This window comes from Solanum dulcamara, chromosome 1 (genome assembly GCF_947179165.1).
Source record: "Solanum dulcamara chromosome 1, daSolDulc1.2, whole genome shotgun sequence".
NCBI classification, from domain to species: Eukaryota; Viridiplantae; Streptophyta; class Magnoliopsida; order Solanales; family Solanaceae; genus Solanum; species Solanum dulcamara.
The window spans coordinates 9,585,502-9,608,220 of NC_077237.1; positions in this window are offsets into that span (position 1 = coordinate 9,585,502).

Here is a 22,719-nt window from a genome sequence, read left to right on the forward strand (position 1 = left end):
AATAAAAACTCAATCTTGTGAGAATAAAAACTCAATCTTGTATATAGCAATACATCAAAAACAATTAGTAACCTTAACTCCTTAAGCATATCCCATTTCAAAAACTCTACCAAATGTCTCAATAAGCAAGAAAACAACTTAACCACAATCCAACACATATAAAAGGGAATTGATTACTAAATAAAAATCTACACTTTAATTTTTTTATTAGATAAAAATAAATATCTAGAAGACCAATTTTGCAAACAAAAAACATTTAAAAATTAAAATAATCAAGGCTTAGGGTTCATGAATGAAAAATGGGTCAGCCGTCAGCTACCCATTTCACAAAATGGGTTGATTAACAACTAACAAGAAACAATAATGGATTTATTGTGATTTTGAGTATGGTTAAAAAAAGAAGAGGAAAACAAAAGAAATACCTTGAAATTGGAAGCCATGGGCCAAGAAGAAATGACAGAGTAGGAGGCGCAGTAGTCAGTAGAGCAAATGAACAATGTTAACACTTTTGAAATTAGGAATTCTATACCCCAAATGGCCCACGTTTTTTAATAATAATAATAATAAATAAAGTGACGTCGTTTTTTTAAGGGACTGGATGAAAAAAATAAAAAAATGTGTCATTGCCGAGAATTGAACCCGCGACCGCGGGCTCAATCACAGGCGCCTTATTCACTAATCCACAATCTCCATTTGTTAAGGGGATGCAAAAATAATATTTGTACATGAATAAAAAAATTTGCAGTATATATATAGTGCAAATTTCCGACGAAGGGGGTTCAGTTGCCACCCCTCGCACCCCTGTTGCTCCGCCCCTGGTTCAGATCATTAGAAAACTTCAATTTCATCTCATATGAAATCATAATATGATTTCATCTCACATGGTCAAACATGTCCTAAGAATTCTAACTATGAATAAAGATATTTGGCATAAGGTGCATCCAAGGGTGTGACCTAGTCGTCAATGAAGTGGTTGAGAATCATGAGGTCAGTTCACATCCAAGTGGAGTAAAAAAAACTCTAAGTGATTCTTCCATCTATTTTAGCTTTGATGGACAGAGTTAGCTGGTACCTATTGCTGGTGGGAGGTTGTAGGTATTCCGCGAAATTAATCGAGGTGTGAAAAAACTGGTCCGAACACCACAATCTTAAAAGAAGAAAGATATTTAACATAAGGGTGTACATGCCAAATTGTCAAATCAAATTGAACTGACCACTCTTGATTAAATTTAGTTTAACAGATACAAGTCAAGCATGCATAATTTGACACAAATTCATCTTTTTGAGGATATTAAGGTAACCTCACGCGCTTGGCATATAAGTTTGCTACTTTTTTATACCCAAAATACCCTTCATCCTTTTAATCCAAAAAAAGTAATTTTTTTTATTCTTTCTCCTCAAGGTAACTATAACTTCCCCCGTTTCAATTTATGTGAGTTAGTTTCGCTTGATACAAAATTTAAGAATTTTTTTAAAAAAATTATGGTATAAAATAAGTCATTAATGTTTGGGTGGTTATAAATTTAGTAAGCCTGTGAGCTTAAAAAATCAATATTTCTACAATAATTACAATAAATTCACACAAAGGAGAATAACAAACGACGAAGCAAGCAAATATTTACTCAAATTAGAAAAAATGAATCTTTGTTGTTTAACAAAATAACTTTGTTGCGTATCATGAGAACAATAACTTCAAAGAATCCTAAACAAGCTTTGACATTGATTAAAGCCTTGAAACCTTTAGTTGAAATTTCAAATGATAATTTTGGAACAATATCCCATAAAATTCATCCGTTTTCAATCAAATATGATTTTATAGCTATTTTGCACTGATTTTGTAAAAGTTTAAAGGGTGAGCTTGTAGGTTTTTTACATGGCTAAAATATATGAGTTTAATAGTATTTGATGACATTAAATGAAGTGAGCTGCTCCTATCCCCTCCTAAGCTACTTTGATTGTTCATGATTTCTAAGAATGAATGTGATTTTTTTTCTGAGCGGGGTAGGGGTGGGGGTGGTGTTATTTTGTTATTTTTATTTTTATTGTGAATACTCTCTTTTCTTCGTTTATTATCTTCTTGTGATTTCATTGACTAGGTTTAGAATGAAGTGTGATTTTTTTTATATATTTAATCTTCCTAAAATGTCTTTATGTAATTTGAATATGGAGGCTATTTTGTTATTTTATTTTTACTGTGGCTCCTTCGTTTTCTTAGCTTATTCCATCTTTTTAAAATTTTATAGACTAGGTTTAGGTGAAGTGTTACCTATTTTTTTGATTTAATCTTCCTTAAATGTCCTTATGTAATTTGAATATGAGGTCTATTTTGTTATTTTATTTTTACTGTAGCTCCTGTATTTTCTTTGTTTATTCTCTTTTTTTGATTTTAAAGACTGGATTTAGGGTGAAGTGTAATATATTTTTTGGTATCAGAGTTATTAATATTTAGCTCACAATATCTCTAATATCACTTTAAAGAAGCTCTGATATCACTATTTTTTTCACTTTTAATTTATTATTCTATTTAATTATATATTTTACCAAAAAAGATATTTATTTATTTATATCATTATTTAAATTAGTTATTATAATGACCCATTGGTCATTTTGAGTACTAAAATTCTTTTGACTCTTTTTGTAATTTTTAAATGAAAATTTTGAACTATTCGTTTAATTACGATTATTTAGTTGACAAATAATTTGAAATAATTAATTTAGTTGATAATAATGGGCCAAGTCTGAAATTTATTTAATATTCTATGCCACTTGGCTCATATATATTAGAATAAGTTGATGGAATTTATCACTTTTAATACATAATTATTTTAGAAAACAAAAGAGGAGCATAAACTCATCTATGGAGACGAACCCAAAAGAGGAGTTCATGGAGAACTTGTGCGGTATCAACGAGGGAAGGAGAGAGTATTTAGATAAAAATAAAATATATTTAACTAGGTTTTCATTCTTATATAAATATATATCGAATATAGGAGCATTTGTTATGATTTTATGGCTGGGTGGATGAAATAGTACTAGGGAAATAATTTATTTTTCTTTGGTTTGATTAATAGTTCTTAAAGATAAAGGAGACAATTTAAGTGGGTAATTATGGTATAGTGAAGGACTCAATGATTGAGAGTTAATAATAGTAAATTGATGACCCGATCATTAGACAAAATATATGTATATATATAAGTGATAGAATGGTGTTCATTTAGTTCTTATATGATTGTTGAATTGGGGAGTTTCTGAATTGTATCTTAGCTTTAAATTGAGAATATCTCTTACGATCACAATCATGAAAAAATAATTGTGATATGTTGGGAGTTGTTGCCCTAAGTTTTTTATTTATATCAAAAATAAGATTTTGACGAATTAAGGGTTGACTCGAATTTGAATTTAAACAAGATTTTAGATTTGACCTTGGAGTTAGGGGTTAATTTTTAGATCTAATTTTTAGTCGAATTTTATATAGCAATATGAGTGTCTACTGTCTCTTTTACTTATGAATAATGTATATTTGATTGATTGAGAACGTTCTGAAGCTTTGCGAAAGAAAAAGAAAAATCAAGAGGATTTGTGACACGTGTTCGACATTCGAGGTATGTTAGGACTTTCTAAACTTGTTTTTTAAATAAAAATTAAAAATATAATAGACAATGGGTAATGACCTAACCTCAAAGTTGAATTATCATTTTGTTTGCCACTTAAATATTATTCTGCTTTTTTTTTATGTACAAAATATAAAAATATATTATAATAACTAATTAGATAAACAATTTTAAAGTATTTAAATGAGCTTTAAGTTATGTAATAAAGATATGATGGAAGATAAAAAAAAAAGTCATTCAAATGAATGAAATAATTTGCAGTAATTTGCTAGGTGAAAGTCCAAGCATTTCAAATACTCTTTAATATCAAATTATTATAGCCGCACTTCGCGCGGTAATAAAATTTTTAAACAATATTTTCATAGTATGCAAATGATAAAAATATTTTAATCTCTAATTTATATATGAAATTTCGAATTTTGATCTAATATATAAGTAACACTTACTTTCCTCTAATTTTTCATTACTTTTAAAGTGTTGAAGAATTTAAAGAAAATTGATCTCTTAACGTGGATATGAGTGAAAAATTTGAAATATAATTTTCCTTTGTACATTTAAAAAATAAATATTTAATCTTGTTTCCTTTAATTGAAAATTTAATCTTTAATATTTTTATGTATATTTTTTTTAAATTTAAATATAAAAAGAATTGTTACTATATAAATATTCGTCTCACCTTTTTTCTTTTTTTTTCTCTTCAAATTCGTCATCTCTAATTTCCTATTAATTTTATCTAACCGCCAATTCACATTTTCTCTTATGATAATATTTATTATTGTGCCTTGTAAATCATATATGAAAGATATTGAAACAACTCTTCTTTTAAGTATTCTTTCCTGCACTTCCTTTTCATCTTTAGTCACACACAACGTCAATATCATTATCAATTAGTTTAGACCGGCATCAATCAAAGTGGTATTATTTTTGTAATTCATTGAAACAATGTATTTTTTCATCAGATTTCGTTGGCATATTCAAAAGCGTTAGAAATTCATACAAACTTTGTTGAATACAAAAAATTAATCATGTATAGTGATATTGATATTTTACACACAATTTGTTTTTATGTCTTTTGATAATCGAGTGATAAAAGTAAAAATTTTGTATATTATTTGAATTGAGCAAAATCATGCACACAAAATTAAATCTTGCAATTGCAATTTGTGTGTTGAGATGTGAACTTATATAAGTTTTGAAAAGTTTCTTGACATATATTAAGGTAATTATAATTATCAATTAAAAAGAATTAAACCATAAAATAAAGAGAGAATTGAGGGGATGTTACGAGGTAGAAGAAATAATAAGGGCAAAATAATAGGTAACAATAATGAGCAATAAATGACCCATATATTTTCCTGCAAATTTAAAGTAACAAATATTTTTTTTTTACGTTTTCTATATATATAAAACACATTTAGTTTTATACAATAATAAAAAATAAATAAATAAGAAAAAAATATCATAAAAATTAGAAAAGATAAGTAGGATTCTTGATCAAAAAGAGGTGTCATATCACTTTTCTTGTATCTAACTTTAAATTATCTATAGATTTATATTACATATAGATATGTATGCTCATTTTCCTTTACACCTTTTCATTGCTTTTTTTTAATGCAATAATTTTTTTAAAATTGAATAAAAAAGAAAAATGGTCATAAAAAACTATCACATCACTTTGTCTATGCCTAACCTTAATATTATATATTAGATTTAGAGAAAGATAAAGATAAACATGTTCTTGTAAATTAACGACTTCAAAATTATTACACTTGAATCACAAATTCTTCAAAAACTTAAATAATAATGACATTGATCAGAAAAAAAAATCAACAATGACATTGATAAGAAAAACATTTGCTGACTTACCTCTTCTTTAAAAAAAAACTCTATATTAATTTGCTGTTATAAGATGATGATAACATATATATATTAAAAAACAAGGAACAAGAATAAAATAAAAAGAAGAAAATAAATAAAACAAAAGAGGAAAAAAAAACTTACCTGAGACCTCGAAAGAAAAGGTACAAGGAGTATATATATATATATATATATATATATATATTATTGGTGATTAAAAACATCAAAAGTAACTGATGCTACGTTGGTTGAAAGCTTGAAGCAATAATTTAATCGTACATTATGTACCTACCGTTGCACAAATTCTTTTGGAAGGAAACACTAAATGCTAATAATGAGGAAAGAGATTAATTCTTTTAATAGATTTTTGAACAGAAAATGAAGAGAAAATTTAAAATTCTGAGAAAATAGATAAATAATGATACAAGCCAATGAGGTATACCACATCAACGTGCTTATTTTCAGCTTTATAAATATATATAGATTGTTTAATGACTTTTGAACTTTTCAAGCAAATGCTATATGAGTAGTCTATAGTATTTTATAGAAAATGTAACGTGTATGTGTGTCTCTTCAATTACTATCATTATTTTACTCTTTAATTTTAAGTAACATAAATTTTCATGATAAATTCAGTTATCTAAATATGAAAGTAAATGAAAAGTTCTACAAGAAATTGTTATATATTACAATCCCCAATCATTCATATTTCTTCATTCCACATGTGTATATTTTCTTTTTCAACTTTTTTTTTGTGACAATATTATGTAGTTGAATTTGATTTAGACAACATAAACGTTCTTATGATCTTCTTCTTCTTTTACATAAAGTTCTTATTGCATGTTCTTTTAAGTATTTTTTTTCTGTCTAGCATCTTGTTTGTTTACTTATCCGATAAATCATGCTCAACCCTTAGATCACACACTTCTCGTTTCAAGTTTGTGTTGGATTTAATTGATAGGTTGAATGGGAAATGAAGGGAAAAAGAAGTTGAGGGAAAAAAAATTGTTCCTTCTTGCTGTATGAAATAAGCATTTGTCCCACATAGGTGGTGGAAAGGAAAAATCTCCTATTTAAAAGTAGAAGCACTCCTTCATGTTGCTAAAGGGTCAAGAAGAGAGTCTCCCCTCACGCCGTCGTTGTCGCTCGCTTGGCTTTGGCTACAGACCAAATTTTCTTTAATTTTTTATTAATTAATATTATTTAATTAATTAATTGAAAATCCTGACCCGTGACCCGACCCGTTTCTTTTTTTCTCGGATTAATTTAAAATATTTCCCTCCGTTTTTTCAACGGATTATTTGAAAGGTTGCAACCTTGTCCGAAAAGTTGCAAACCTTTTCTCAACAGGCAAACATTTTCCCAACAGGTGCTTTTTCTTAAAAGGTGCAAACATGCTATATATATCTGTTAATCCTCAGAATGCTCCATACGAAAATTCTGATAGACATCTTCTTCTTCTTTTTTTCTGCACTTCTTAAAAACTCGTGTGATAAACTGCCTTCAAATGGTTCGCAGACACCAGAATTTGCAGTACCTTTATTTTGGTGAGTAAATCGTTCTATCCTGGGAGGAAAGATTATAAAACCTCGGGTACGTTGAGGGGAATAATTTCCTTAAGGACACACTGTGTATTCAGTGGACTCGATTTTTGTTTTGACATTAATTTTTCCAGATTCTGTCTTTTATTACTTTCAGTAGTTATTGTTACTGTTTTAATATTTACAATACACTTTGCTAACAGTTTGAACCTAGACACTCACGTCTTAAATATTTTTTATCGTAGAATTATATAAAACCAGACGTATAAAATAACTATAGTGATCCAATTAATTTGGTGTTTCTATTCTAGCGTATTGGCCATACCCTTATATATAAAAAATAATGTCACAAAGTGTTGCAATATTTCATGCGCACACACACAAATATATATATATATATATATATATATATATATATATATATATATATATATATATATATATATATGCATGAAATATCATATTAAAAACTCAATTTTAAGATAAACTAATTTAATTCATGAATCCAATTTAATAAAGTAACTATTAAATAATCTAGATACCAAGAAAAATTATTAATAACAAAGCATTTTATCTATAAAAATGAGACTTAATCATCCACTAATAATAAAAGTTCATAACATAAAAAAATAAATGCATAACCACCCATTAGATATTTTGAATATCCCTACATTCGATTTCTCTTATTTGTCCATCATTCATTCCACTATTGATGTTTTCCACTTTTTCATTCATTTTGACATCCTAATTTAACTAGTTCTTAACAAGTCCTTGTAACGTTAATACTCTTTAAACATCATGTCCTTGATAATGATCTATTGTAAAACCTCAATAAACACCAAAATATATATAAAAAAGTAGCAGAAATTGCACCTTAAAATCATGAACGATATATAGCACAAGTACTTAAGTAATTTCTTAAATCGGATTCTTATCACCGATCTTGTATGTTCTTAGTTTTCAACTTTCTCTTTCTTCTTTTAACTCAAAATGTGGTACACAACGTCCTTATTCTTAAAAGACCTTTATTGGACTGAAAAAAGTTGTACTAAACTCTACAAAATACATCAATATAATAGTAGCAATTGCAAAAACTCAACTCCAAATGTAAGTTTCCGTTTAAAACTATAATTTCACAAGTTATCACGATACAAAATGGGCCATGAGTGGCACCCACACTTAACCTCCTAGGTGGGAGGACCAACGATACAACCTCAACTTACATTAGCGAGTCAACTAATAAAACACGATAATAATGCGGAAGCTTAAACCTTATTAAAGTAAGAAATAACAAAAGCCACTAAAATCTATTACATAACGTTCCCCAAAATCTGAAAGTCATCACATTAAGGACATCTAAATTCTAAAACTAAGTCTGGAAATGTCAAACACCAGAATAAATAAATAACAAAATATGTCTGAAAACTAAGGACACCATGCCATAACCGAGAGAATCCACCACGAGCTAGAAGGATAGTTCACCCTGAAATCTTATGGACTGGAGACTGACTAGAGCTGAGGTCGAGTCGAAGTCGGTGGAACACTCGCTGCACTCCACAAAATAAAACAAGAAAAGATACGAGTAGGGGTCAGTACAGGACAACATGTACTGAGTAGATATCATCGGCCGACTCAAAATAGAAATCAATATACATAACGTAATAGCGGGAAATCAACAACAACACTTAACAAGTGGCAACCAATGAACAATTATATGACCAGTCAACAATATCAAGATCACACATGAGGACCCAGGCCTCCACATCCCGCTCTTTTGAAAAATGAGTTATTGGAGATTAGGTAGCATTAAGTCATTTAAAGTTGTTTTTCCTTAATATTACCATGCCGGAACGTGACACCCAATCCAAATATACCGTGCCGGAACGTGACACCCGATCTAAATATACCATGTCGGAACGTGACACCCGATCCAAATATACCATGTCAGAATGTAACACCCGATCCAACTATACTGTGTCGGCTCGTGACACCCCATCCGGATATAATTACTTCATCATTTTTTATTATTACATTTCACTTCATTAATAATATTTCATCAAGCCTTCTTTATTCAAGACACCATTTTTGATAGGGCAAATTAAAGATTATGGATCTCATGGCCTCGGGATTTTAGACCAATCACAACAACATATCAACCATTCAAACCACAATAATTAAATGCGCAGTAAACTTCACACATTACTCAATGAATATAAATCACTATTAAGAGTCTATCTATGATATAGAATAAAACCATAACCTACCTCAATCGAAGAACCGAAGTCAAGCAAGCTAATTCTCCAATGCTTTTGCTTTCCTCAATGCCTCAAAATGTTTTCAATCTATCAAATATATAATATTTATAAGTAAACTAGTCCGTAGACACCAATATTATTTTATATCTAGCCTAGACTTAATAACCCATCCAAATCTATAATCAATTCCTAAATTTTGATACCAACTAATATCTCAAGTCTCATATTCCTAAATTGGTAGGAGTCAGGTCTGCGTACACTTTACCCTCCCCAGATCCCACGATGTGGGATTTCACCGGGTTGTTGTTGTTGTTGTTGTCATATTCCTAAATATTAAGCAAGGGTTAAGTCTCAATTCCTCCAAATAACATAACTTTAATGGTATCCATTTAATACAATACACTTATTATTTAATTACATATCTCAATATATCAAAACATAAACCATAATATGAATATAATAAGAAAATTCTAGCGAACACTTAAAACCAAATTATGAAACTGACCTGTTGGCGGAACCAATTATAACTTTCAAAATCATCCAACATATGCCGTTAATAACTATCCACTGATTAATATATATATATATAATCTAATCTAATAACAACGAATATGCAGAACCAACAAAAGCACTCAGTCGTTACCTGATGTTCGTTCGTCGCCCAAGTTCTGTCCAAACCCTTTTCTTTTTCTTCTAAAACTCTTAGATATTAAAAGTGACAAATACCCCTAACTTATTTTAATACTATAAAATAAGTTATATAGGATATTAAATAAATTATAAATTTAGCCCATCAATTAAATTAAATATCTAAAGTCACCCCTCAATTAAATAATCTTAGTTATCAATTAGTCCAAAGTACCCATTAAAATTTTTACGAGATAAGTCTTTTATGAAATAAAAAGCTTTAGTTATCGAAACGACCTAATGGATCGTTACACAAGTTCCCATCGAAGGGATACCATGTGATCCTTTTTCTAAAATAATATTTAAAAATATAGTCCAAATGAATGTGGATTGTCTTGCCTTTCTTGAACTATATGAATTGGCATTTATTGATTTGGCCATTATTATTTGCCAACAATAAAACATTGAAATGACCTTATCTTGCTTCTTGAGGGCTTTGTCAACCAAAGCTATGGATCAAGGGGACACACCAAGAGCAATAATAATCTTTAGATATTAATGCTTTTGAAGGCTCTTAAATTAATTAGATACAGTGGAAATATTTGTTTTGTGGCTTGATTAATTCTGATTAACAGCAAGAAGTTTCACTTTTGGAGATAAAATATTTTCTATCAAAGATGACTCTAGTCTCTATACCTAGGACGTGAATTCAAAATTTCCGATTAAAAAAAAAAGGAATACTAATTACTTCACCACAAATAATCGTTGGAATGAAAATAATATTAATTATTAAGGAACCAGTGTGTGTTTAGTCAACAAAGAAAGGCACTGAATTACTAATCATTCATGGATATTAATAAGGAACCACATTATATACAAACATGAGTTGTGCTACAGTGATGAAATTGCTTCACCCTTAACCAGAAATCTCGAGTTCGAGCCCTGTATGAAAAAAAATTATGTTGGGAGCATCACCCCCAAATGGGTCCTGCAGTGTGCCATCCGAATTTAGTCGAAGCTCTACGAATTCTGGACACTGGGTGAGAAAAAAAAAGGAACCACATTATATTATGACAATATGACTATGTTAAGGTCGAAAAAGAGGGCCAAAAACCAATAGTTATAAAGTTATATTGACTAATAATGTTTACTCTAAAAATATTTTCCAATTATTTTACTTGCTCCTATAAACATTCAAAATACTTGTAGAGAAAGAAAAAGAAGTGTGCTGTCGAGACAATTAATTAAGTATTTAAAAGTGTACTTTTTAATGAGATAATCACATTTTATATGATAAGGTGTAGATCAACGACAAGTTCTTGATTCAAATCTCACTATCGCTCAAAAAGCAAAAAGATAAGAAAAAAGAAACTTAATTTCTTCAAGGATATAAGGATATTTAGTGTTAGCTAGTCAAAAATGCATGATATCAAATTAATCTGTCTTTTTATCATGTATATGAGTGTTTACAAATTTTATCTGATCTCATTCATATACCTAACAAATGTTTAATGAAAGTGAATAAAGGGAACACTTGTCTCTTTATCTAAAAAGTTGAAGAAATCCTTTTTTATTGCTCAAATTTTAAGTGCTTTCCAACATAGGAGTGTCCCATCTTGTCTTTTTTCCAGCTTGTTGCCTATAATTTGGTAGAGAATTTCTAAATTCTAACTGTTCTATTAAGCATTCACATGTGCAAGAATGTGTAAAATCAGAAATGAAAATAAAAAGAGGATTTGAATTGCCTATTTCCCCCCTTTTTGTTTGTGGGACTACTCCCATTGATCACATGCATGACTAATTAATATTAATCTTGTATTTCTTTAGAGTCCAGGGCCTTTTATTCTGGCTTCTGGTTGCTCAACTTTTTTGGTAAGCCAAAAGTGCACTTTAGGTAAGTAAGTAGTCCCGTATGTTTCATATCTTGATCCACTATTGTATATCATATGAGCTGTTGTAGTTGGAGCAACAAATTAATGATATTTCTCCTTTGAATCCAAAAGTACTAGCGGAAGACCAAAATACTACTCGAGTCTCGTACGTTTGTAATAGTGACAATAGTATTATTAAAATTTGCTTGAAGACATGAATAGCAACTTTATGGAGGCTGCTTGACTTGATAATAGCATATGAACAAAGAAAGTCACTCCATCCAAATTCTATGAACCTAATTTCTTTTAGGCTGTACCAACTAATTAAACCTGAGCTTTTGGAAACGAGGAAGGACAAATAACTATAGATAGTCCCTACTTGCATATTTTCCATTTATAAAGCACCAAAGTGACTCACTTCACATGTTGTAGAGAAGGCCCTTATGATGATAGTATCATATTTGAGTTCTACTTTGACTCTTGTAACCAAAAATTGTATGATTGGAACACTAAAAGCTATAAATACAAAAATACCTACATCAACCTTTATGTGAAATGTGAACAAAGATCAATGAAATTGTAATCGAAATACAAATTGTTTCATATTAGTTATCAACATTACTTAAAATTGTTTGTCCAAAATACTTGTCAATCAATCATTTTACAAAATCAAGATAGAATTAATTAACTTTTTTCTATTTTGCCCTTAATATTAATTGTTTTAAAAGTAAATAATATTGAAAAGAGTTATGGGTAAATTCATTTTTTAAAACTTCTTATTTATATTTTTTTAAAGGACTTGTGAAAGGGAGTTGTGACAACTAATATGGGACGGAAGGTAGTATTATATATGAAGTGAAAAAAATAATATCATGATGACTTTGAAATGTTACTTCGACAAATTAAGTTACTTATAAGAAGAAGAAAAATGTACGTATTTAATGTTTACAACGTACTGAACGACATATTAATGATCATTTATTTTTCGATTTAATATCGAGAATTCAAGTCTTACCAACTCTAATTTATATTTTTGTCCGTAGGTCTACTCAGTGGTGAAATCATCCTTGTCCAAAAAGTGTCAATTCAACTGTCGTTATGATCATAAGTTTTGAAAATTTATCTTCAAATATATAATCATCTTTGTCCATGAGTGTCAATTCAACTAGCATTTGATCATAAATTTTAAAAAATTATCTATAAATATTTGTTTGGCCAAGAATTTGGTCAAATTTTGATAATCTGATCTTTAAATATTTTCAAGTTTTCAAAAATTAGCTCGGATCAGTTTTTGAAACTTCCATTCACAAAACCTCAAATTTTTTTCAAGTAAAATACATGTCCAAAATACAACTTCAAATTCCAAAAATCACAACTTTAAAAACTCAAATATTTAAATTTCAAGTTTCTACTTCAAAGTATATGATCAAACTAACGAAAGCATACCCTTTCACTAGAAAATTATTAATTAAATAGATAAGTAGGTACCAATGATTGTTGCAACTATAGTTGTCTAATGTTGCTGGCCATATGGCTCAAAGTGCATGCTACATTATCTCTTGACCATGCTTCATCATGTGGCCAATTGGGTAAGTGCTAAGTTATATTGGAAGCAATAGCACAGTTCCTTCTCATTTCTCCCATGATTTGATTGTAGCACTTGTCATTTTTCACCAAACAAAAGCACTCTATTCAAAGTTCACTCAAACATTTTTTTTTTACCGTAAAGAGAAAAAAAAAGATATGAAAGTATCAAAAGGGAGTAAGGCTACACTATATATATGCCACTATCCAAAATTGGGACAAGTCGGCTAAAATTCAATTTTGACGATAAAGTGCGGAAGTAAAATAAAAATGACATGTTTAACAATAAATAATAATGCGAATAAAAAATTAATTTAATTAAATCCCTAAAACCTGATAAAGTGCGGAAGTAAAATAAAAATGACATGCTTAACAACAAATAATAGTGCGGATAAAAAATTAATTTAATTAAACCTCTAAAATCTGATTGTCATATGCACAAACCTCTAATGTATTACAATAAATTTGAAAGAAAAATACAAATCGATATCATCTTTAAAGTAGAACAAAATCATAAATAGAGGACGGCTGAGATGTTAAGCAGCTACCTCACAAATCTTATCTTCAATATTTTTAAAAAAATGGTAAAGTCTACATTTGTCACGCCCCGAGAGGGTACCCTAGGCGTGGCCGGCACTCAGAAACCATCTCTGGCTTTCGAGAGAACCACTTGGTCTCATTACTCATTTGTTCATCAGCGGAAGACTTAATAATACTAATGTGGGATTGTCATAATCAAAGGAAAAATAGCTAATTCTTAGAAGAAGTAGTTTCTAAGGAGAACTACTCCGATTACATCATCAGACTCTGTCTATGAAGCCTCTAATACTCTTAGATGGTGCCAATGACATGTCCATGGCTACCTCAAAAGAAACATCACACTTAACAATAATAAAAGGATAAGGAGTTCCTTCGAATACAAGAAGGACTCACCAAATAGCTGAAAAGAAATGATCTTCAACGATGCGCCTGTTGAGGATCTCTAACACCTGTATCTGCATCATAAAACGATGCAGGTCGAATGACGTCAGTACGTGGAATGTACGAGTATGTAAAATAGCAGGAAGGTAAGGACAGATATCAAGAAACTCCTCTCAAGAAAACTCAGCTCAGAACTCAACATCATCTCAACATGAATATGTAATACAAGTTTAAAATATAATAATAAAAATAATAGTAATAAGCAATGCTTACTCAGTTGGGAGTTTCTCTAACCGACAACCATCACTTATGAGCTAGCGATGATACAACGAAGCGATGTCGTTGCCACATCCATCCAATACCTTGCCAGGGTAAAGGACATCACCATCTTGGATCCATTCATCAAAGTCCTCTTTTTGGGACTTAAGAGGCATAGCCTCCATCCTACGCTGGCTACGTAGTTCTGGGGTTTGAGTCAATTAAACTCTTACCCAACTCGGTGCTCAATACTACTCCCAAAATATGTGCTCATATTAAACTCATCATCTAGTCTCATTGGACTTTAATTTAAATCATCAAACTCATCTCATTTCATGTTCATCAATCATTATACTTCCAAAAACATCATTTACATCTCATCAAAACATCTTGCTCAAAATATCATTTTCTCAAATTCATTCAAATTCAACTCTTTTACTCTTTCAAAACTCAATAAAATACATATATAGTATTAATTCATATAACTCTTTTTTTATCAATAAAAATAATAAAAAGCCAACATCTTTACTCAAAACATATGTAAAAATATTCATGAACATCAAATCAATTAGAATTCATGGGAAAGTAGCCATGAACAATAATTCCAATAATATGAGAGATAACAATAATAATAATATTAATGCATAAATATATCAAACTCAATAGAAGAAGAATTAATTCATCTAGAATTCAAGATTTGAATAAAACTCAACTATAACTCAATTATAATGAATTTAAATATTGGGCGCATGGACGAACTCAATCCGATGCTATGAAAGCCTTACATACCTTAAATCCGAAGGTTTACTCCGAATTGGAATACTCTTGGATCCCTAGCCTTTTCTTCTCGCCGGAGCGTTTTGTGTACTATCCGGAGTATAAGAATAACCGGAGTAGTATTTTTATACTACTAAAACTAAAACTATATTTGAGAAGAAGTATATAGAGAGAAGAAATGCTTAGGAAAGCTTGATGAATAAAATGAGGAAATAAGGTGGGTATTTATAGGTGGGAAAGAGGGACCTAACAATAAATAAAATAATTATAAAGAAAAATCTGAAAATTTAATGGAATATATTGATGTCATGGATGATGTTAAATGGAGGACAATTTATGTCATGCATGATGTCAAATGCATCTAGATGTTTCCATGGTAGGTAAGATGAGTTCTTTTTAACAGAATACTCATTTTCGAAGCTACGTTTGAATAAGATAAATTCCTTATTAGGATTTGGTTTCTTCATAAGAATTGTAGTTATGGAAGTCTAGTTTCATATTGTTCAAGAATCAACCAATTTGGAGCAACCTACAGTGAGATATGAATTTTCTTCTATCAACACTCAATTTCGTCACAGCACTATATCTTGCAAAGATTAATTTATTTGACCTACTTATACTCCGAATTTGAAGTTATGTTCTTCATGAAAGTTGTAGGTAAGGATGTTGTGATTACCCAGAAATTTGAATCACCTAATGTGGACCAACCTATGAAAAGTTATGCCCAAAATACAGAGGCTGTATTATTTTTGTCGAGAATTGAAATACCGACATACAACATTTTAGGGGTTGTTACAACATTAACCAATTTCGATAATTGAACTTAATCAATCGGATTAAAGGTGACATCTCTGTCAAGGATTAAGAAAAATAGAATACGTATGTGCGAGGTATAATTAGATTATAAAATATTTGGAAAAAAATTCTCTAGAAAAACAAGTATTTTAAAATTGAGAAAAATTATTTTCCTAGTGAAAATAGGAAAATAAATTCGACGAGTGATATTCCATATTTGTATCACCCCACCTTACAACACATGTTATCTTCACTCCCATCCCCTTAGCTTCTATATCCATGACCCCACACTCTATATATCTTTCATACTATTTATCTAGATTATATAAAAATGCTTTTAAAATAATATTTTTTAATTTATTTTTCAAAAAAATATTTTTTCAACTTACTATTTTTCATGAAAAACATTTTTATTCGTATCAAACACATCCTTAAAAGAGATTCATCTCATTTTATCACTGTTCTAAGTTATAGGCTAAGCCATTCTTGTGACACTAGACATGGGAACCTTTGCCGGTACAAACTCAATAAATCTTATTTTTTCAGTTTTAATTTATGTGACGCGTTTGAAATTTGGAGATTTTTTTTTTATAAATATCTTAAGTTGTTAATTTTGTGATTTATAGTACTTTTTATATAACTTTTAAATAAGATAAATTGCTCCTTATGTTCCAACTAACGCAACACAGATAGAATTTCAAGAATTTTTTTATATCTTTCAAATAGTTTAGTATAACAATCTGTCTCCGTCGTTATATATAGGCCAATGTGAAAGAATTTTGGGTCAGAAAACTTTGGGTAGTAACTTCGGAAAAATTTAGCCTATGCCAGACATAGACAAATTCTGAGTCAGGTGAGGTCTAGGGTGACCTTGTGAATGGTGGGGGATCGAACCTCTAATTTGATTAGGTAAGCTGATAGCCAAGACGATATGAAGCAATTACGGCTTCACATAATTGCATTCGGGCGAGTGAACTCTCAGAATAGGACTTGGTATGAAGGGTATAATTTAATATGCCTTGAAGAGGGATTGTGTTGTGAAATGGGGGTTTGGAGCTCAAGCTCCGAACTCTCTGTTTCCATGCAACCCGCCAGAGCGGGAATTATCCCATCAGAGCGGGATGGTCCCAACTTAAGACGAAAAAAAAACCCATAAATAGTTTTATTCTGCAAAAACTATTTTTAAGACGTTAGAAGGCAACCCAGGGCGATTTTATCATTCTTCCAGGAATTTTCATGCTTGAGATAAGATTTCTACTCCCTACACTCAACATTCGATTCCTAAGACACATAAACTAGGATGTATGGTCATTGTGGGATGTTTTTGGCATGTGAGTAATGGTGGAAATTAGCCCTAGATGGGGTTAAAATCATGGATTTTGGCCTAGGAGGGAAATTATGTTATAATTCAAGTGAATTAGGCCATTGTACTGATACTTTGTATATATGTGACTTGTTTTAGACTAAGAACAACCAGAACAAACTTAGAAAGGAAAAACACTTGCCCTTTAGAGTTGTTGAAGCTCGAATTCGAGGTAGGTAATGGTTTTATTTTCCGTATGTGTTTCATGTACTTTTTAAATTGCTTCATAGTATGCATGTGTGTATATGAATAGAGAAGTATATTATCAAATATGTGGAATGGTCCATTGTTGGACTATTTTGTGATGAACCTGTTCTTGGTGAAATAATGTTGACTATGTTTGTGAAACTGTGATTTCTTGTATGTTTAGATCGGATTTCATCTTTTGACACATAATTGGATTGGGTGTCACGTTCTGACGCACATTTAGATCGAGTATCACGTTCCGACACAAACATTGATTGGGTGTCACATTCCAACACAAGTTAAGTATTGTAGGTCCAATGAGAGGAACTTTATGTGAAATTGTATGATATTGGGATGGATGAACTGTGATCTTGTTGAGTACCGACTTAGGTGAAAATGGTTAAGTTATTCTCTAAATATGTGCTTATTATATTGAGTTTACTTATCCATGATCCACTTACTGGCTAGCCGCGTGATTCTACCAATACACTATTAATTTTGTGTACTGATACTATACTTTCTCTGTCTTTTTTAGTACAGGGCATATTCAGCCGGCTGCGGAGAGACCTTGCCTAGAAGAGTGATTGTGTTCGAGTCCACGGGTGAGTTATTCTTTCAGGTTGCCGTGGACTTTCTCTATTATTTCTAGTCCTTCTTTCGGGACTTAGATGATTAGACACATATTATTTCTTAATGACTTTCTTGTGCGAGTTGCACTCCCTTTCTAGACTTGTTAATTTTAGAGTTTTAGTATGAATAACTTTCAGTTCCTAGGATGATTTTATTTCCGCATGTTTGGGGTTGATTACTAGATATTTATGAGTTTATGGGAACTCATACTATGTTTTATTGATTAAACCTGCTTCCGCATTTTTAAAATTATGTACACCTTGCTATTATTGTTAATTGAGTTGTAGTGATGGTTCTCTCATTGGAGGGTTAATGTGGGTGCCAGTCACGGTGGGTCGGGATCATGAAAAGTTGATATCATAGCCCTAGGTTTGTTGATTTTGTCATAACAAAATGAGCCTAGTAGAGTCTTGCAGAATGGTACTGAGACGTCTGTACTTTTCTTCAAAAGGCTACAAAACTTTAGGAAAAGTTTCTTTATCTTCTTTCCTTCGTGCTATAACTTGATTCCAATTGGTATCTGGTGATCCAAATTGGTATCTAAATTCTTCACTCTCTTGTTCGCATATGGTTAATATTTGCTATAATATTGTACGACCCATAACTCCTGTGGATCCAGAGGAAGAGACAGTCATTCGAGGGTGAGGTAGAGGTAGAGACTGAAGAGGAAGACGTGACAGGGGCAGAGGGAGAGCAGCACCCGTCAAGGTAGAAGTTCCAGTTAAAGAGGTGCAGTAGGTATGGCCCCTCCCGCTCCCCAAAATGAGTTAGAGGGAGATGGAGAAGTTGGAGAAGAAGAGAATATTAAGCAAGAGAAAGACAACCAGACAAGGGCACCGGTCTTCCACCTATGGACCCCATACTAGCGCAACAGATCATGGCCTTTTTGAGTAGCTTGACTGGCACTAAAGCCATTCCCACCATGCCCGCAGCACCAACCCTTGTTGCTCATCCTTTCATTGTTGCAGCTTCGCTAGTAGATGAGGTGGTAGGCACTGATGCCTTCTTTAGATAACTTATGGGTCCTGTTATTGACAGCCTAAGCATGACATGCTCACCAAGGTTCTAAAGCTCAAGCCTCCAGTATTTCATGATACTGAGAATGAGGATGCCTATGAATTCATTCTTGAGTGCAATGAGAGGTTGCACAAGTTGGGGATAGTGCACCAGCACGGAGTGGAGTTTATGACATTGTAACTGAAGGGAGAGTCCAAGTAGTGGTGGAGGGATTATGTAGAGTGCCGTTTACCAGTGTTTTCCCCACTTACTTGGGTTCAGTTTCATGCTCTATTCCTAAAAATAAGTGCCCCGTACCTTGAGGGACCGAGGAAAGGAAGAGTTCATGGCATTGGAGAAGGGAGGTTTGTCAATGGTTGGTTATGAGGCCAAATTTCATGCGGTTTCCAGGCATACTAGTCAGCTGGTCACTATAGAGGAAAAGAGGATTTAGTTATTTGTGAAGGGGTTGAACCCCGAGTTGCATATGTTATCAGTTAAGATGACTTCGTCAAGCAGGAGTTTCAACGAAGTCATTAACTTTGTGAAAAAGGTAGAAGGTGTAAAGAGAGATGGGCTGGCCAAATCTTTGGCTCAAAAGCCCAAGAGCACAGGTAATTTCAAGCAATCCTATTCTAGAGAGTCAGGCAGGTCGGTAATTGCAGCCCGGCCAATTCAATCAGTTTTTCCCGCTTCTACTAGCAGTTTTTTAGGTACCCCACAACAGTAACCAGCCCATGTGGGTCAGGGTACATCATTTTCAGGTAGTAGACAATCTTTTGATCAGGACTGTTTTAATTATGGAGAACCGGGATATATACGGAGGGAATGTCCTCACCCCCGTAGGACAGTTTTAGTACCTCAGCAGGCCAAAATAGTAGTACCCGCGGCCAGGGAGGCAATGATAGAGGATATCCACAGAGTGGGCGAGGAGGAAATTAGAGAGGCCGTGGGGGCTGAGGTAATGATAGTACAGGTCGAGGAGCAGCCCAGCCAGCTAGAGAGGTGGCCCATCAGGATGACCAGGCTCAGTTTTATGCATTTTCAAGCAAGACCGATATAGAAGCGTCTGACATAGTGATCACACGTACTATTTTTGACTATGATCGGATGGCTACTATTTTATTTGATCCGAGGTCTACTTAATCTTATGTATTCCTGAAATGTGCCTTGAGTTTTGATGCACTGTGTGACCTACTAGATGCCCCCGTTCATATTTCTATCCATGTTGGAGAGTTAGTTATAGTCACCCATGTTTATCGTGCTTGTTGTGTGATGTTTATGAGATTCCAAACTTGGGTTGACTTGGTAATTTTAGACATGACCGATTTTGATGTAATCTTAGGCATGACTTGGTTGTCTTCCTATTTTCCTTTACTTAATTGTAATGCAAATAATGTGGCTTCAGATATCCTGAGGAGGGAAATGTTAGAGTGGAAAGGGGTGTACAAGCCTAAGCCAACTAAGGTCATATCTTTTCTCCAATATAGAAATGGTGGGGCAAGGTTGTTTAGCCTATCTGGCCAAATTCGAAATGTGGAGGTACAGTCTCCTTTTATTGAGTCCATTATGGTAATCCATGAATTTCAAAAGTATTTTCTTCAGACTTCCCTAGTATGCCCCCGGACATATACATAGATTTATGCATTGACTTAGAGTCAGACACTCGTCCAATTTCTATTCCTCTCTACCGTATGGCTCCAACGGAGTTGATAGAGCTTAATGCTCAAATTCAGAAACTCCTTGATAAGAGATTTATCCGTCCCAGTGCTTCTCCGCGGGGTGCTCCTATTTTGTTTGTAAAAAAAATTATGGTAGTGTGAGAATGTGTATTGACTACCCACAACTAAATAAGTTTATCATCCAGAATAAATATCCCTTGCTATGTATTGATGACCTTTTTGATTAGTTGCAAGGTGCATCAATCTTATCAAACATTGATCTCAGGTCGGGGTACCATCAAGTGAAAATTAGGCCTGAGGATGTACCCAAAACAGCTTTTAGAATCAGGTATTGACACTATAAATTTTTAGTGATGTCTTTTAGGCTTACTAATGCTCCTGCAGCCTTCATGAGTTTGATGAATAGGGTGTTCAAGCCGTTCCTGGATTCGTTTATGATCTTGTTTATAGATGATATTTTGGAAGTGAACATGAACATGCAGACCATCTCTGAATTGTCTTAGGTGTTTTGGTAAAATAGAAGTTGTATGCAAAACTATCTAAGTGTGAATTCTGGTTGCCTTCAGTTTCCTTTTTAGTCCATGTTGTTTCAAAGAAAGGGGTGATGGTACACCCATAAAAGATTGAGGCAGTTAAGAACTGGTCTTGGCCTAGTTCTGTGACCGAAGTTAAAAGTTTTGTGGCACTGACCAGTTATTATCGTCGATTCGTGAAGAATTTTCTTTCTATCGCTACTCACTTGACCAGGCTGACTAAAAAGGAGTTGTCATTCTAGTGTACTGATAAGTGCAAAGAGAGCTTTCAAAGGCTTAAGACTCTTCTGACCACAACACTAATTTTGACCCTACCGGTCAAAGGTAAAGACTTTATTATGTATTGTGATGCTTCACATTTAGGTTGCGTGTTGTGTTAATGCAGGATAAGAACGTCATAGCTTATGCTTTGCGGTATTTGAATATGCAGGAGAGGAACTACCCAACTCATGACTTGGAGTTGGCGACGGTAGTGTTTGGAGTGAAAATTTGGAGGCATTATCTGTCACGCCCCGGGAGGGTACCCTAGACGTAACCGGCACTCAAAAACTATTTCTGGCTTTCAAGCGAACCACATAGCCTGATCACACATCCGTTCATTCATTCATTCAGCGGAAAGTTTAAAAATAAAGAATAATCTAGCGGGCAACTCAAGGAAGAGTAACGTTGGTTCAAATATCTCAACTCAGGAAGATAAGAGGGACTCAAATAAAGCGTCGTAAATCTAAAGTAAGGATACAGTTTAGACAGAGACCAATCATCTACCATACAATCCAACCCAATTATGTATAATACAGTTCAACCAAATCATTTACAATTCGATCCCTTTCAATCATGTACACTCCGATTATATACACTCAACTCAACAATCAACTCAATAATCAAATCCAATCTAGTCACATACCATTCTATTCAATTCAATCACAATTCATCTATTCTAATCCGACCATATACAATCTACTCAACATTCAACTCAACAATCATCTCAAAGGACTCAACTCGGTAAATATGCAAATTAAATTATGCAACGTTTTATAATTCAACTCAAAGGACTCAACTTAATAAATATGTAACAACTCACTCAAGTGTCCTAAGTCTAACAAGAAATAGTTTAGACAGGACTAACTCATAAGCATATAGCAACTCACTCAACTCAACTGACTCAGAGTACTATCAAGACCTAAATGGGAGTTTCTCTTAACCGACAACCATCACTTATGATCCAGTGAAGG